This window comes from Schistocerca piceifrons, chromosome 5 (genome assembly GCF_021461385.2).
Source record: "Schistocerca piceifrons isolate TAMUIC-IGC-003096 chromosome 5, iqSchPice1.1, whole genome shotgun sequence".
NCBI classification, from domain to species: Eukaryota; Metazoa; Arthropoda; class Insecta; order Orthoptera; family Acrididae; genus Schistocerca; species Schistocerca piceifrons.
Genome location: NC_060142.1, coordinates 511,940,542 through 511,956,510, shown reverse-complemented (window position 1 = coordinate 511,956,510; position 15,969 = coordinate 511,940,542). Strand labels below are relative to the sequence as shown.

The window sequence follows — 15,969 nt, the reverse complement described above, 5'->3', positions numbered from 1 at the left end:
ACACTCCAAAATGTACGCATAAGACTATAAGGCATGGTACTAGTATCAATCTTACTCCAAAAGTGTCAAAAATATTGTGATGGTCACTTGTCACCAATATCTTCTCATGCTAAACTTTGCCTGATTCATTTCTTTTGCAATGCAGACGCCCTACAAACCAGATATTAATCTCATAAGCATCCATCATAGGTGGACCAGTGATCCCGTCTTCAATTTCCGTGGTGTATTTATGGTCCAGCTGGCTTACCATGATCACAAATTTGGTGAAATCCACTGTAATCCCCACATAGAGAAAACTTGCTTCCACTTGCATGAACCACAATGCTGGATTACATGGCCAACCACACTTTTCTGACATGACATACTGAAATCTTTGATCAAGGCAGTCAGGTAGACACAGTATTTCTTGATTTCTGAAAAGCATTTGATTCAGTACCATGCCTATGCTTATTGTCAAAAGTATGATCACATGGGGTATCAAATGAAATTTGTGACTGGATTGAGGACTTCTTGGTAGAGAGGACACAGCCTTGGATGGAGAGCCATCATCAGATGTACAAATTACTTCAGGTTTGGCCCCGGGAAGTGTGTTGCGACCCTTGCTGTTCATGTCGTATATCAATGACCTTGCAAACAATATTAACGGTAACCTCAGACTTTCTGCAGTTGATGAGTTGTCTATGATGAAGTACTGTTTGAAAGAAGCTGCATAAATATTCAGTCAGATGTTGATAATATTTTAAAGTGTTGCAAAGATTGCCAACTTACTTTAAATTTTCAAAAACGTAAAATTGTGCATTTCACAAAATGAAAAAACATAGTATCGTATGACTATATTATCAATGAGTCACTACTGAAATTGGCCGACTCATACAAATATCTAGGTGTAATGCTCTGTAGAGATATGAAATGGAATGATCACTTAGCCTCAATTGGGAGTAAAGCAAGTGGTAGACTTCAGTTTATTGGTAGATTGCTGGGAAAGTGCAACCAGTCTACATAGGAGATTCTTACAAATCACTAGTGCAACTGGTTCTAGAATATTGCTCAAGTGTGTGGGAGCCATACCAAATAGGATTAACAGGGGATATTGAACATATGCAGAGAGGGGCAGCATGAATGGTCACAGATTTGTTTGATCCATGGCAGAGTGCCAAAGAGACACTGAAGAAACAGAACTGGAAGACTCTTGAAGATAAACATCATCATTCTGGACAGTTTCCAGCCACTGGCTGGGTCTGTCGGGAACACAAGCCTCTCCATCGTGTTCTGTCTTTCCACCATTCCCCCTCTTCCACCTTTGTCCAGTTCTCTCCTCTTCTTGTCACACATTCCTTCACTCCCTTCACCCATCTATCTCTTGGTCTTCCTCTGGGCCTCTTCCCCTCCAGTTGTAGATCAAACATCCTCTTTGGAATTCTTCCCTCATCCATTCTCTTCATGTGTCCATACCACTGCAGTCTTGATTTTTCTATCCTGTCCTGTACTGGTTCCTCCTTTAGTCTTTCCCTCACATACACATTTCACAATCTGTCTCGTCTTGTTACACTCAACCTGCTCCTCTGGAACTTCATTTCACTAGCATGTATTCTACTTTTGTCGCTTTTGTGCATTACCCATGTCTCACTTCCGTATGCCAATATGGGGACAAAGTAGGTTCGGTATATAATTCCCTTGGATTTCTGTGGCACCTCCTTGCTCCAAATAAGCCCCCTAATGCATTTGTAGAACTGCCCTGCTTTTCTGCATCTTTCATTTATTTCCATTGCGTTTTCCCCCTTACTTTCAATCATGCTTCCCAGGTACTTGAAGTTCTCTACCACTTGTAGTTTTTCCCCTCTACAAGTTATATCCACATTTGGCCTATTCTTCTTCCTTGTTGTGACAATTATTTCACTTTTCTTTGCAGAGAAATGCATTCCATATTGTGCTGCCATTGCCTCCCATACATCTAACTGCTCTTGCACCTCCTTCTCGCAATTTCCCCATAACATCAGGTCATCGGCAAAAAGCGCTGCTTTCATTTTATGATCTCCAATTGCATCTGATACTTGCTGTAGGATTTCATCCATAACAATAATAAACAATAAAGGCGAAAGTGCACTTCCCTGTCGCAGCCCATTTTCCAGCTTGAACCATGCAGTACGTTCCCTCCCCACTTTCAGACAACTCTCACTACCCTCATACATTTTTCTGACTTTTCGTGTTATCTCTTCATCTATCCCTTTTGCGTTCAGCACATCCCAGAGCTTGTCCCTACAGATACTGTCATACGCCTTCTCAATATCTAAAAAGGCCATGATTAAGTCCTTCCCGTACTCGTAGTGCCTTTCCTGCAGTTGCCTAACCGCAAATATGAGGTCCATTGTTGATCTTCCCGGTCTGAAACCATACTGCTCCTCTTGCACTCTACTTTCAATACTGCTTCTTATTCTCTTCTACAGGATCTTTTCATAGATTTTTCCACAGTGGCATAGCAGGGTGATTCCTCTGTAGTTCTCACATCTCCTTTTATCCCCTTTCTTGAAGATCGGGACTATAATTCCTTTCTTCCAATCCTCAGGAATTCTGTTCTCCTTCCACACCACCCTCAGCACTCTGTATAGCCACTGGGTTCCTACTTCTCCTGCTGCTCGTATCATATCCACTGTTACTTCGTCCCAACCTGGTGCCTTGCCCCCTTTCATCCTCTTTATGGCTTCTTCCACTTCATTCCAAGTTAGATCATCAATTTCCCCACTATTATAATCGTCTGCTGCCTTAGACTCTCCATTGCTGTTTGTTACCCGCTTGGCGGCATTCAACAGATCTTCAAAGTACTCCTTCCAAATCTTTTTGAGCTCATGCATTTCCTCCACAACTCTTCCATTATTATCCATGATCCTCAGGCACTCGCTTCTGTCATTCCTCTTATTTCTTACCATGGTGTAAAGTACTTTTTTGTTCCCTTCACTGTCCTCTTCTAACATTCTTGTCCATTTTTCCATCCACTTCTTCTTCTCCGCCCTTACTATGGTCTGTGCCGCTTTCTTGCTTTCCTTATATTTTACCCTAGCTTCCTCTGTTCGGGTCTGGAACAATTCTCTGAAGGCTTTGTTCTTTCGAAGTACTGCCTCTTTACATATGTTGTTCCACCATGGGATTTCCTTACTTCTCCTCTTTGTGCTAGTTCTTCCACACGCAGTCTCAGCTGCCTCAACTAGAGCCCTCTTAAAATCTCCCCATTCTTCTTCCACTGTTCTCTGATCTTCCTTTGGCAGCTTCTTCCTGATCAGTGTCTGGTACTGGGTCCTCCGTTCATCCTCTTTCAGCATCCATGTCTTCAACCTTTTCTCCTGCATATCTGTTGCCCTCCTATCTTTTTTCTCTCTCAGGGTGGCTACCAACAGCTGATGGTCACTGTCTAAGGCCCCAGATGGAATGACCTTAACATCTGTGAGGCTGCTCATCATCTGCCTATCCACTAGTACATAGTCTACTACTGAAGTTTGGGACCAGTCTCCACTGTACCAAGTTATTTTGTGGCTACTTCTCTTCTTGTACCAGGAATTTGCGATCGCCAGCCCATTCCTCTTGCAGAATTCCAGCAACAATTTTCCTTCTCTATTTCGGTTCCCCCAGCCCTCTGGTCCCATTATCTACTCGAATCCTTTCCTGTCTGTGCCAACATGTGCATTGAGGTCCCCTATTATAATCTGATTACCTCCATTTAGCTGCTTTTGCATGTCATCTTCAAATTCCTCCTTCTCCTTTTTTGTACACCCCACCTGTGGGGCATATGCTTGGATGATTTCAATGCTTTTTCCTTTCACTCGTACTCTGGCTTTTATCATTCGATCATTGATACCTTCCACCTCCTCCTGCAGGCCCTCTCTGACCACTATTGCCACTCCATTTCTTCCCCTCTCATTCCCTATCCAGTACAGTTTACATCCTTTACTTAGTGGTTTTTCACCAACTCCTCTCCACCTAGTCTCAGCAAGTCCCAAGATGTCCTATTTCCTCCTTTCCATCATTTCTACAATTTCTTCTAACTTCCCAGTTAGAGTCCTTATGTTTAAGGTGCCCAGTCGTAAACCATCTCGTAATCCTTTTCCATTGCTTGGTCGGTTTCCTTTAAATCCGTTCCATGATCCAAGGCATGCTCCATTTTTAAAAGCAGTTGATTTATCCACTACTGGCTTGCTAGGCCTATCGCAGCTTCACCAGAGCCCTGTTAGCCGTCACGTTTCAGGGTTCCCATAGGGCCTTCCCAGGTACCGTAGCGGTCCTGGGGCACACGAAGTCCCCGCTGTACATCGCCCCTATAGGCAGTCCCCTACTTTGTGCCATTGCCCATCTCCCACCACTTGGACGAGGGGTTGGACTTATGGGAGACTGGACTTATGGGAGATAAACATAAACTATCCAAAGAAAGTCTGTTAACAAAGTTTCAAAAACTGGCTTTAAGTGATGACTCAAGGAATATATCACAACCCCCTGCATATAGCTCACTTAGGGATCATTAGGATAAGATTAGAATAGTTACTGCATGCACAGAGGTATTCAAACAATTGCTTGTCCTGTGCTCCATACAGAATGGAAAAGGAAGAAACCATAATAACTGGTACAATGGGACATACCCTCTGCCATGCACCCCGTGGTGGTTTCCAGAGTATGAATGAAGATGCAGATGTAGAAGGATGGTAAGGATACAGTGATCTGAGAGACTGAGGTACAGGCTCAGTTAATTATTCCATCATGTTATGACAGTTGCCCAGAAAGAAAGGCACCGGAATTTTTTTTCCTTCAACAATTCTTTATTGAACATAGTGTGAATTACATGGTGTTTTATATACACACCCTATTTTTCCACATAATCTCCATCCCATTCAATGGCCTTCCTCCAGTGTGAAACAAGGGCGTGTATGCCCTGTCGGTACCAGTCCTTGTTCTGGTGGCCAGAGCCAATGCTTCCTATGTGAATCACCTCATCATTGTCTTCAGAGTGTCTTCCATGACTGGCATCCTTTAATGCCCCAAACATCAGCTCACAGCAACATGTCAGGTGTAACAAGCATGGATGGTCTCCCCGACTGCTGCAAATCGTGGAGCTTCACCGAATTGCTTTCCAATGACCTAACCCTCCATGCCTAGCATAAATGTCTTGTACTTCCAGTGTTATTGTGTGCTCAAATTGCATTAGGGTAACCAGTGCCTGATTAGTCATAAATAAGAAGCTTTCCAATCAATTACCATGCATGTTGTAATCAAGGTGCCTGGCATACAAAACATGACACTCTTGTACAAGAACAATTCTCAAACTTTATCATCCAAAGAATAAGCACAATGCCATTGCAAAACAGCACCTCTGCTGGCTGATGTGGAAATATTTGATGGTGTGATATAAACATGCAATTGCAACACCACATGACACTGCACTACACTGAGAAGTGATTGCCTTGGCTCTAAACTTCATCCAATTTCTATTATTGCTATAAAATAATACTTTTGACAAAAGATGTTTTACTACACTATATGTAATTTGAATATAATAATATGTGCACAGTGAGCAATGTGATGTGATGATCTGAGGTGAGGGACACTTGATATTGTGGTCATCAGTGCCCTGACGAAAAGTCAGCATGCTAATCTCATGGGTGGGGACATAGGCTGTTCCCACACGTGGAGCTGTTTATAATGTATTTAAGTCTGCCTCCCTTCCCCAGCAATTTAGGGATGAGGAAGACAGTTCACAAAATTTCACCACCCTTGTAACACTGGAATCAGTATCTGCGAGGATATATAGGACACAAATTGCCAAAATATGCTGAACTGAAAGTGGCACGCCACTAACTTCACAGAGTGGTGGATCCTCCCACTGGAGGAGGAAGCCATGTGTTAAAGGGCTAAGTCCAATGCACAGTCTGGTAAGCAGAACCTCCTTCCAGGAGTGGGGCTGACATGAAGTCTGCCATGCCTTTGTGTTCGATTTGAGTGACCACTGTTTGTTTTCTGTCACCTGCAACCATTCAGTCTCCCGTTGATGCTTGATGCATCTGTCAGAAAATGAGATGATAGCGTGCAATGGGATGGGATGTTGATGGACAGCACCATCCTGACATGCTACGTTGACAGCTTTGTTGGTCATGTCATTTCCCTGTATCCTGATGTGGCCAGATACCCAGCAAATGATCACCTCCTAGCCACGATGTTGGAGCCACTGTAAGGAGTCATGGATGAGTTGAATCAACTAGTCTACTAGACACATTTGGTGAAGTGCTTGCAGTGCACTAAGCAAATCAGAAGAGACAATAAACTTTGTACAGTGATTTTTGTGAACCCTCTCCAGTGCATCAGAATGCCATATAAATCCACATCATAATTTATAAATTGTTCTGGAAGGAGCACTTTAAAAACCCTATCAGGTAAAACAGCAGAACAACCAAGGACATTCTCTTGCTGGGATCCATCTATATAAACAATGATCAAACTGTGGTATGTATTTAAAATGGACAAGAACAAAGTTATAAAAACATAATCTGGAGTACAAGTTTTCTGTGTCAAGCTTAAAATCACTTTGGGACTCTTAAAATGCCAAGGCGGCAATGTGTTCCATCGCTGGCTATGTGTTTTGATGCCTGATAGATCCAGATCCCTGAGACAGTCTGTAGCATATATCCCAAATGACTTGGTCACATGAGGCCAGCTCCTGAACAGCCATTCAAAGATGGGTTGGACCACTGAACTAAATCCCTATGACTGAGATGACACTGAGATTTTTGCCGAATCCAGAGTGGTGGTTCATCGACCTCTACACACACACTTGGAACTGGGCTGGTCTGAAAGTCTCCAGTGGATATCCGAATGCCTTCATGGTGGACAGCATCTAAAATTTTCATGTAGGAAGTATGGACTGACCAATATACTGTGCTGCCATAATCTAAATGTGATCAAGCAAATGTCCTACAAAACTGCAGGAGGCAGGACCTGTCAGCTCCCCATGTTTTTCCACTAAGTCATTTCAAAATATTCAATGACTGGAAGGCCTTTGTTCATAGGTCTTTCAGGTATGGGGGCCAAGTTAATTTCGAGTCAAATAATAAACCCAAAAAGTGCACAGTTTCTTGAAAACGTAAAATATTATCCCCCATTGTGAGCAATGGTTGGGTAAAACTTTGAAGAGCACAGTTAAAAGCAACACATGTAGTCTTCACTTGTGAGAACTGAAAACCAGTTGTCCTGGCTCAGGTTTCCGCCTCCTCCCAAGCCATGGGGTACTGCCCATCAAACCAGACCAGATCTGATTGAAACAAGAGAGGAGCTGTCCTTTCGCTTCAGGGCCCAGATAATGAAGCATGGAATAATGGATCTCATCAGGTCCTGGAGCAGTGTCTCTGGCTGTAGACAAAGCTGATTCCAGTTCCCACATGGAGAATGGAATATTGTAGACTTCCTCATTATGCAAGAAGAAACTGAGCTTCCTCATCCCCACAGTCCTACAGAACACCTGAAAAGTAGGAGTTGGCTGGATGACTTAGTGAGTGAAAAAGAAGTGTTCAACTAAAACCTGTGTCATGTCTTCTGGCATGTCCACCAAGACCCCGTTACTTGACAAGGCCATAAGGGGACATGTACTGCCCTTGCCAGAAATTTGTTGGATCTCACAAGTGATATGGGCCACCGTCTCCTGTGCACAGTCCTTTTGCTTAAAAATAGCCTGTCGACTGTACTGCAACCAATTTGCCCTTTGTATCATCCACCTGCGTGGTCTCCTGTCAGCCACAGTCCTAGTCAGCAGATGGATCCACACTGGGAAGTGGACACTAGATTGTAAATCTGTAGCCACTTCCCACTGAACTGAGTCAGCGATAGCCGTGGTACAAAAACAAAAGTCAATGGCTGAAGAAGGCTCTGTAGCTGTGGAAAAGTGTGTCATTCAAAAGACAGATATTCTCAGAATGGACAAGTAGCTTGATCATCTGACCCCTGGAGCAAGTGATAGTTGAGCCATACAGCACATTGTGTGCATTGAAGTCCTCCACAAGTAGAAATGGGCACAGGAGTACCTGGAAGAGTTCTGCCAGTGTGTCTACATCCTAAGCGTCATTAGGTGGAAGGTACAAAGAAAACACTGTGACATAAAAGATATGAGGACTTTCATAGCAATTGTTTGCATGGTCAGAGTAAGAGAGACAGGAGAGAAGTGGCATCTGTTATCAATGAAAACAGCCACTCCACCTTTAGCCCTGTCTCCAGTAGTATCATCCTTCCTGCATGGGTGGTGACCCCATAATGCAGGTGTGTCGGTGACTTTAAGATGTATTTCTTGTATGCAGATGCAGAATGGTTTCTCCTAGACCAGGAGCTGTAATACTTTCAAATGTGAGTGATAATCATTTAAATTCCACTGTAACACAGAAGTCCCTGTGGAAGCCATTGTTTAACAAAGGTTGTTCTTGTCTGTCTCCCTTTGAGGTGGTGATTTGCCAGGGATGTCAGGGAGAACGTTAGACTGTTCCCAGCTCCCCATGTCCTTTGACTGGAAGTCCGTAACCCCAAAAGCATAGTCCCCTTAGAGAGGGAAAGAGTTTGCCGATCCGAAGGTTTAACTACCACTTTCTTGGACTTGGAACTACTTTTTGAAGGATGTTTTTCTTTATTAATGGGAGGAGGTAGTTGTTTGGGTTGCAGGGATGCCTTAGTACAGGTACATTGACAATGACATGTGTTCATACTTCAATCTGTGATCTGAGTTTGTGTGGAGGCATCACCCTCAGTGATTAGCATCTTAAGGGCTGATGCGAAAGAAGTAGCAAAACCAGGAGGTTGCATAGCTTTGAAAGCTTTTTTAGCTTTACCATAGGCTATGCGCCTTTGACTTACAACTCGCTGAATTTTCTTTTCCTCGCTGTAAACCTCACACTTTCTGCTCCACACTGGGTGATCCCCAGAGCAGTTTACACATTATGGAGGAAGTGTACAAGAATTGCCTGATTCCTGAGCTGAGCCTCCACTATTGCAACATGTAGCCCACCCATTACATACCATAGTGTATGGTCAAATCTTTGACATTTGTAGCATCAGACTGGGTTTGGAACAAATGGGCAAACCTGAAGATAGGTACAGCCTGCAAGGATATGTTCACATAATTCTGCAGCACTGAATGACTGAATGTTATGTTGCTGATTTTTCCAATTTGCCATTCACTCTCTTCATATAGTTCTGCACTTCCATGATGCCCACATTTTTCCATTCTTCATGTAGCTCTGTGGGGTCCACCTCTATCATATAGGAACAGGTAACCACTAAAGTTAAGGGTGTTATGCAACTCAGCCTCGACTAGGTAGTCACCTAAGGCCTTGCATCCCAGGAGCTTGGATATTTGGTTTGAATTAGCAGTTCCACTTTTTTGAGGCCCAGCGATACCTTCCAATTCCTTGTGAATATACAAAGAGGAGGCCTTCTCAAAAGTTCCCCCAGTTTGATTGATTACAAAGAAAGTGTTATGGCTCACTAATACCCTCTTAGTATGATTCTGAGACTTCTTTTTGGGAGAACTGACCAACCAAGCTATCTTTAATGAGTGGGTGTAAGTACTGCCTGATGGTACACCCAGCCTGTCACGAGTAGTAGTTTGATGGGACCATTCCATAGGGATCCCTTAAGGCACTAGGGAAACAAACATCAACACAGGCAGAGCCCTGCATGCTTGGGCAAGCCTTATGCAACTGGGAGGTGGCAGGTGCCCTAGAGGTTGCCCGCTAGAGATTGTTTTACCTCAACAGCCATTCACCTCATCAGCAAGTAGCACACCTTGAGGTTGAGGGTTTTTTATAGGGATGCGTACCTTCCTCACAGTCCAGGCAGTGAAGCCAAAACTCCTGTTCTCCAAAATACACAACATTCCACTGTTGCACCGCACGTGGTCGCTGAAGCCTGCCCAAAGCTTATGGTGACAGAGGGCTGGCAGCACTTACTAGTCCCCAGCTCATGAACCCTGGAGGCGACAAGCCCACACTCAGGAAATGAATGCTGAGCCTCCGAGGGGCACAGTGAACAACTTGAACTTAAGGTTAGCCTATAGTAGATTGCATGGTCTGTTAGGGAGAATGACTTACAAATGAAGGGAACATTGTTTTCTCAATAAAGTACCTAGTATTATCCTTTCTTACTTCTTTCTAATAGTGAATTCTTCCCATTTACACTGAAACTTCTATAAATTAAACTTGACTTTCTTACATTCACTCTTCTAAAAAAAAAAAAAAAAAAGTTTAATGAAGTTGTCAAATGGATCCCTGCAGAATTTCTGAGTCTCTTGCAGCAGTTCAGGGCCTAGCACTTTCATAGCCATGTGCATCATATTTGATGAACATCAGTTTTTCCGTTTTTGCCATGTGCGTCACATTTGATCATACAAGGTTTCGTGAGTATTTGTCTGTGGTGCATACATGATCACACCTGCATTGAAAGCAAATGGGCATCACATTATTCTGGCCAATAGTACAAGTATTGTGATCTTGGTTTTGTAGTGGCAGCAATAGATGACAGGCAATTGTTACCTGTTTACGATGCAGCATCAGTACATGTTCCTTGTTGGCACTGACATTTTGTTTACATATGTGGCATTGTGTTGTGCTTGTTTCCAGTAAGATTTTGTGGATGTTAGGTGAAAAATGGATTCTCAAGAGGAGAGAATCTGAAAATGGTTGGAGGAATCAACTTTATCTGATGAATCACTGTTCGGAATTGCTCATTCCTTGAGCAAGAGTAGTAGTGAAGATGAAGTAATTCCTTTGAAGAAACAAAAGGTAGACATGCAAGTTTCAAATATCACATCTACAAATGGTGCAAACAAAGTTTCATCTTCCACCTGCTCTAGAAGTTTCAGCAAGTGAGGTCAACTGGCTGTTGCATGCATCTTCAATTTCAGCTGATAGTGCCGTCTGAAGATGGCCTACGGATAAGCCAAAACCGGTCATTTTAATAAAGTTCCATTGCAATGTAGACTGTTTTTTCACTGATTTTATATAGATTACAAGACTGCTGCTTCCTGAAAATGTTACCAAACATTTTAAATACTGAGAAGTCTACTAAATGTGAGTATAAGAGAGTAGTTAATCTACCAAAAAATTATCATTTTAGGAAACTGCTCAAAGATATGAACAGAAGAGACATTCACAGTGCTTATGATATGAATGAAAAATACAACACATTCATTAACAAAGTCATTACCTTGTTTGAAAAATGTTCCTTCTAAAAGTAATTCAGATTAAAGAGAACTCTGCTACAAAATCATTGATTAGTCAAGGAATAAAGGTATCTTGTAGGACAAAAAGGAACTGTATCTGTCAGCCAGGGACAGCTTCAATGTTAATTGTTCAGCTTATTACAAGGAGTACTGCAGAATATTATGTAATCATGCAGCTAAGAAAATTCACTATGAGAAGAATGAAGCAACATCATCCAACAAAATAAAAACAGTATGGGACATAGTAAGAGATAAGTCTGGTACAACTAAAAAGGAATAGGAGCAGATAGTTCTACAAACAGATGATTCATTGGTTACAGATGGATGAAGTGTGGTAAATCTCTTTAATAAGTACTTTATATGAGGGTTGCACCAAAAGTAATGTTCCCATTTTTTTTACAAATAGAAAACATTGTTTATTGTTATTAATTTATATATTGTTGAAAAGTTTACACTTTTGTCTATTCTTCAACATAGTCTCCATTATTTCTGACACACTCTTGAAGACGGTGCTGCAGCTTTTGTATTCCTAAGTCTAAGAAGTCTCCCGCCAACCTGTTGAGCAAGCGTTTGACCTCTGCTCAGACTTCATCATCGCTCTTGAAGCGTTTGCCACCTAAGTGTTCCTTTAGCTTGGGGAAGAGGTGATAATCGCTAGGGACTAAGTCCGGACTGTATGGGCGGGTGGGGCATAACAGTCCACCCAAATTTCTTCAGAAGCTCCTGTGTTTGACGAGTGATGTGGGGTCAAGCATTGCCATGAAGAAGCACTACTCACCCCTTCAGTCATTCTCTCTGCCTATTCTGGATTGCTCGCCGGAGTTTGGTCAATGCTTCACAGTATCTGTCTGAGTTTGTCATCCCAGGTTGCATAAAATCAATGAGGAGTACCACCTCCCGATCTCAAAACACAGTCACCATGACCCTTCCTGCCGACTGTGTTTGTTTGAATTTCTTTGGTAGAGGTGAACCGGATTACTGCTTGAACCTCACACTTGGCAGGAGCGGAGCAGTGATTAACACTTCCATCTCTGACAGCTGCGAAGCCAACACTGAGTGACGTAGCGAATTGTGGATGGGAGGGATTGAGAGTGTGGGAACCACTGTGCACGGCACTGTTGTCATCCTCTCATCATCATCAATGCTCAAGTCACCCTATGTGGCGTCACACGCAATAAGACTTGCAACACAGTGACTGAACTTCCCCAGATGGGGCCTCCCTGCTAGCCATGTCATACTATCATTTCATTTTATTTTTTCATTGGATAATAAACTAAAAGCTACAAATATCTCCTGTGATTTTTCAAAGGGAGTTGGCTCCGTGAACCACAACATCATTTTAAGTAAATTATAATATCATGGTGTCACAGGCAATACTGCAAAATGGTTCATGTCACATCTCACAAGCAGGTAAAAAATGATGTAAGTAGAGAGACTAACAAATTAAGTTATCAGTCATCATCAGAATGGGAATTAATTCTGTGTGGTACTCCGCAAGGGCCCATGATGGAGTAGTGTGGCTGGGTGATTTGGGGGAGGGGACCAAACACCAAGGTCATCGATCCCACTGGATTTGATATGGATGAGGAAGGAAATTGTCATGCCCTTCAAAGGTACCATCCTGGCATTTGCCTGAAGCGATTTGGGGAAATCATGGAAAACCTAAATCAGGATGGCCGGACATGGGTTTGTACTGTCATCCTCCTGAATACAAGCTCAGTGCGCTAATTATTGCACCATCTCACTTGGTCATTGCTTTGTCTTGTGTACATTAATGGTGTCTAGTAAACATCGCTGTCAGAGCAGAGTTTGTTTTGTTTTCAGATGATACAAGTATTGAAATAAATAGCAAATCAAGCATAATTTTAGAAATGCAGGGTCATGAGATTTTCATGAACATTAATAAATGCTTTTTAGTCAACTTAAATAAAATCAAAAAAGGGAAATTCCAAATTGGAATATCAACAATGTAAGGAAAAGATAGGTTGCTACTTATGATAAAAATGACACGTTAAGTTGCAAACAGGCACAATTAAAAGACACTAACAGTTTAGCTTTCAGCCACACCCCTAATCAGAAAAAGATGAGAACACACACACACACACACACACACACACACACACACACACACACACACACACATATGCACACACACATTCATTCACACAAGCAACCTCACCTCATGCACAAATGACCATGTGTGTTTCACTTTCTTTTTCTGAATAAGGCTGTGGCCAAAAGCTAATGTGTAAGTGTCTTTTATTTGTGCCTGTCTGTGACTTAACATGTCATCTTTATGGTGAGTAGCAATACACCTTTTCCTTACATTACAGTCAACTTACTGTCATTAAACTTTAAAAAGACTCAATGACTGTATTTCTGAACACAAAGGTTTTTCACTGAGCATATACATAAAGTATGAAAAAATGCAGATAGAAGACGCTGACAGGGTTAAATTTCTGGGATTACAACTTGATGATAAATTTACCTGAGGGCAGCATACAACAGAACCATCAAAACATTTAAGTAAATCCTGATTTGAAGTGAAAATGTTATCAGACACAGGTGACATAAAAATAAAAAAGGTGGCATACTTTGCTTACTTTCTTTCCATAGGTATCATATTTTGGGGTAAATCTTAGAGTCAAACAAATGTTTTCATTGTTGAAAAGCACATAATGCACATTATTTGCAGTGTGATTCCACAGATATCCTATAGAAGCTAGTTCAAGTTACTGTGTATACAGACTACTGTTCCTCAGTATAAATATTTTGTAATGAAATCTGTAGTAAATTATATATATCTGTATCCAACAAAAAGTTCAGGTCACAAAATCAGTACTAGGAAAAAGAAAAATCTACTTAAAGACTCAATGACTCTTGCTGTAGTTCATTAATAGGTTCACTGTTCAGGAACACACATTTTGAATAACTTGCCAACAGCCATAAAAAGATAAGCTACAAATATAGTTGAGTTTAATGGGAGTCTGAAAGACTTATACATGGCCAGTTCCTCCAATGGTAAATTTTCAAACAGAACCAGTTGAAGCACTGTATGTATTATTAACAAGATTGTTACTACCAGGCGTGGCTCTTGGTCTCCATACTATGGAAGGCTGCAACATTTATCAATCAGAACTTGCCTAGATATGATGCTATGCTACAGGTCAATCTGTCACCACAACCAAGTTTTCTACTAAATAACATCAACTGCCAACTCCAAGATAAAATCTATAGGCAGCTTATTTATCCCCAAACATCACATTTCCTGACAGTTTACCACAACAAATCGTACTAAAAGACATGTTTTAGAGAGATCTTTAATGTGGTGTATGTTAGCTTCATTGCATGCTTAAAGTTTTTCATGTTCATTTCTGAACCTCAAACATTTACTGTTTTGTGCACTCAAACCGCAGTGTTTGTGAGTTCGCATGATGATGCAGTGATGTTTCAATGACATCACGGATCTTGTGCTGTGATTGGCTGACAAAAGCAACTGCCATGGAAATGTACAGATTGTGTTTGTCATATTTACACTTGTGTATTACAAAAATATGTCTTTTAGTTGATATAGCACACACAACCACTCAACTGCATTGTGCAATGCCCTTTTAAAACTGTATGTATACCATTGCCCCTGAATTTACATTGTTTTTGTTCTTGATTCATATTTACATCAGCTCTGGGCGCACCAAGTTCCTTCAGTTTCATCCTAACTGCATGTTACAAAGCCAACAGCCTTGCCGCAGTGGTAACACCAGTTCCCGTCAGATCACCGAAGTTAAGCTCTGTCGGGCTGGGCTAGCACTTGGATGGGTGACCATCCGGTCTGCCATGTGCTGTTGGCAAGTGGAGTGCACTCAGCCCTTCTGATGCAAACTGAGGAGCTACTTGATTGAGAAGTAGCAGCTCTGGTCTCTTAAACTGACATATAACCAGTACAGCAGTGTGCTGACCGCATGCCCTTCCATATCCACATCCAGTGATGCCTGTGGGCGGAGGATGACATGGGGGCCGTTCGGTACTGTTGGGCCTTCCAAGGCCTGTTTGAACAGAGTGTTAGTTTTAAGGCATGTCCCAAAATTTTACCTGATAAATTGCACACTGAATTCACACTGTGTTGTTTTCGAACTCATGGTATGCTGCTGTTATTCGCAAGAAAATAAAACTCACTAAACTCATGCATAAAGGAACTTGCTGATAATGCACATTAGCCTTAGTCAGTAAGTAAGGAAACTAAAGTAGCATGACACATTTCGTACAAGTGGTATATTTCACACACTTTTTCTCTAATGATTCACGAAACTCTCACAAGGGGGTGTGTTACCATATTCTAGTGCACTCTGGTGAGACATTTGCAAACTTATTCCAGTGATGGATACAATAGCTGATGGCAGAAACAAAAAACTGTCTAAAATACTATCAAAACAATAACACTAAATGTCGATTAAAGACGCATCAAAGCATAACAGAGATATACACAGACCAGGATTCAATAGTGAAGTTTCACCAGCTCTGTTCATTCTCCTTTTGTGTATGCAGTGGAACATGAAAATTGCATGCAAGTTGGTAGGACACCCTTAAGCTGAAACACCGGAGCCTTCATGATGCCCATAAGAACTGTAGTCCATGGAAACCATGCCCCCAAACCTCTGCTAAATAGAGATAAGCAGGATTTCAAGGCACAACCTTAATACTAGCTACTACCTGTTTGAAAACATAATTTACCATCACATAGC

The 15,969-nt window shown here is 41.8% G+C and overlaps 1 protein-coding gene and 1 pseudogene across 1 annotated transcript in view; one reads left to right on the top strand and one right to left on the bottom strand.

Annotated features, from left to right (window-relative positions):
* LOC124798327 (V-type proton ATPase 116 kDa subunit a 1-like) overlaps positions 1-15,969 on the bottom strand; it is a 192,861-nt gene that overhangs the window by 88,415 nt on the left and 88,477 nt on the right. The window lies entirely within an intron of this gene.
* LOC124799460 lies at positions 14,961-15,078 on the top strand (annotated as a pseudogene).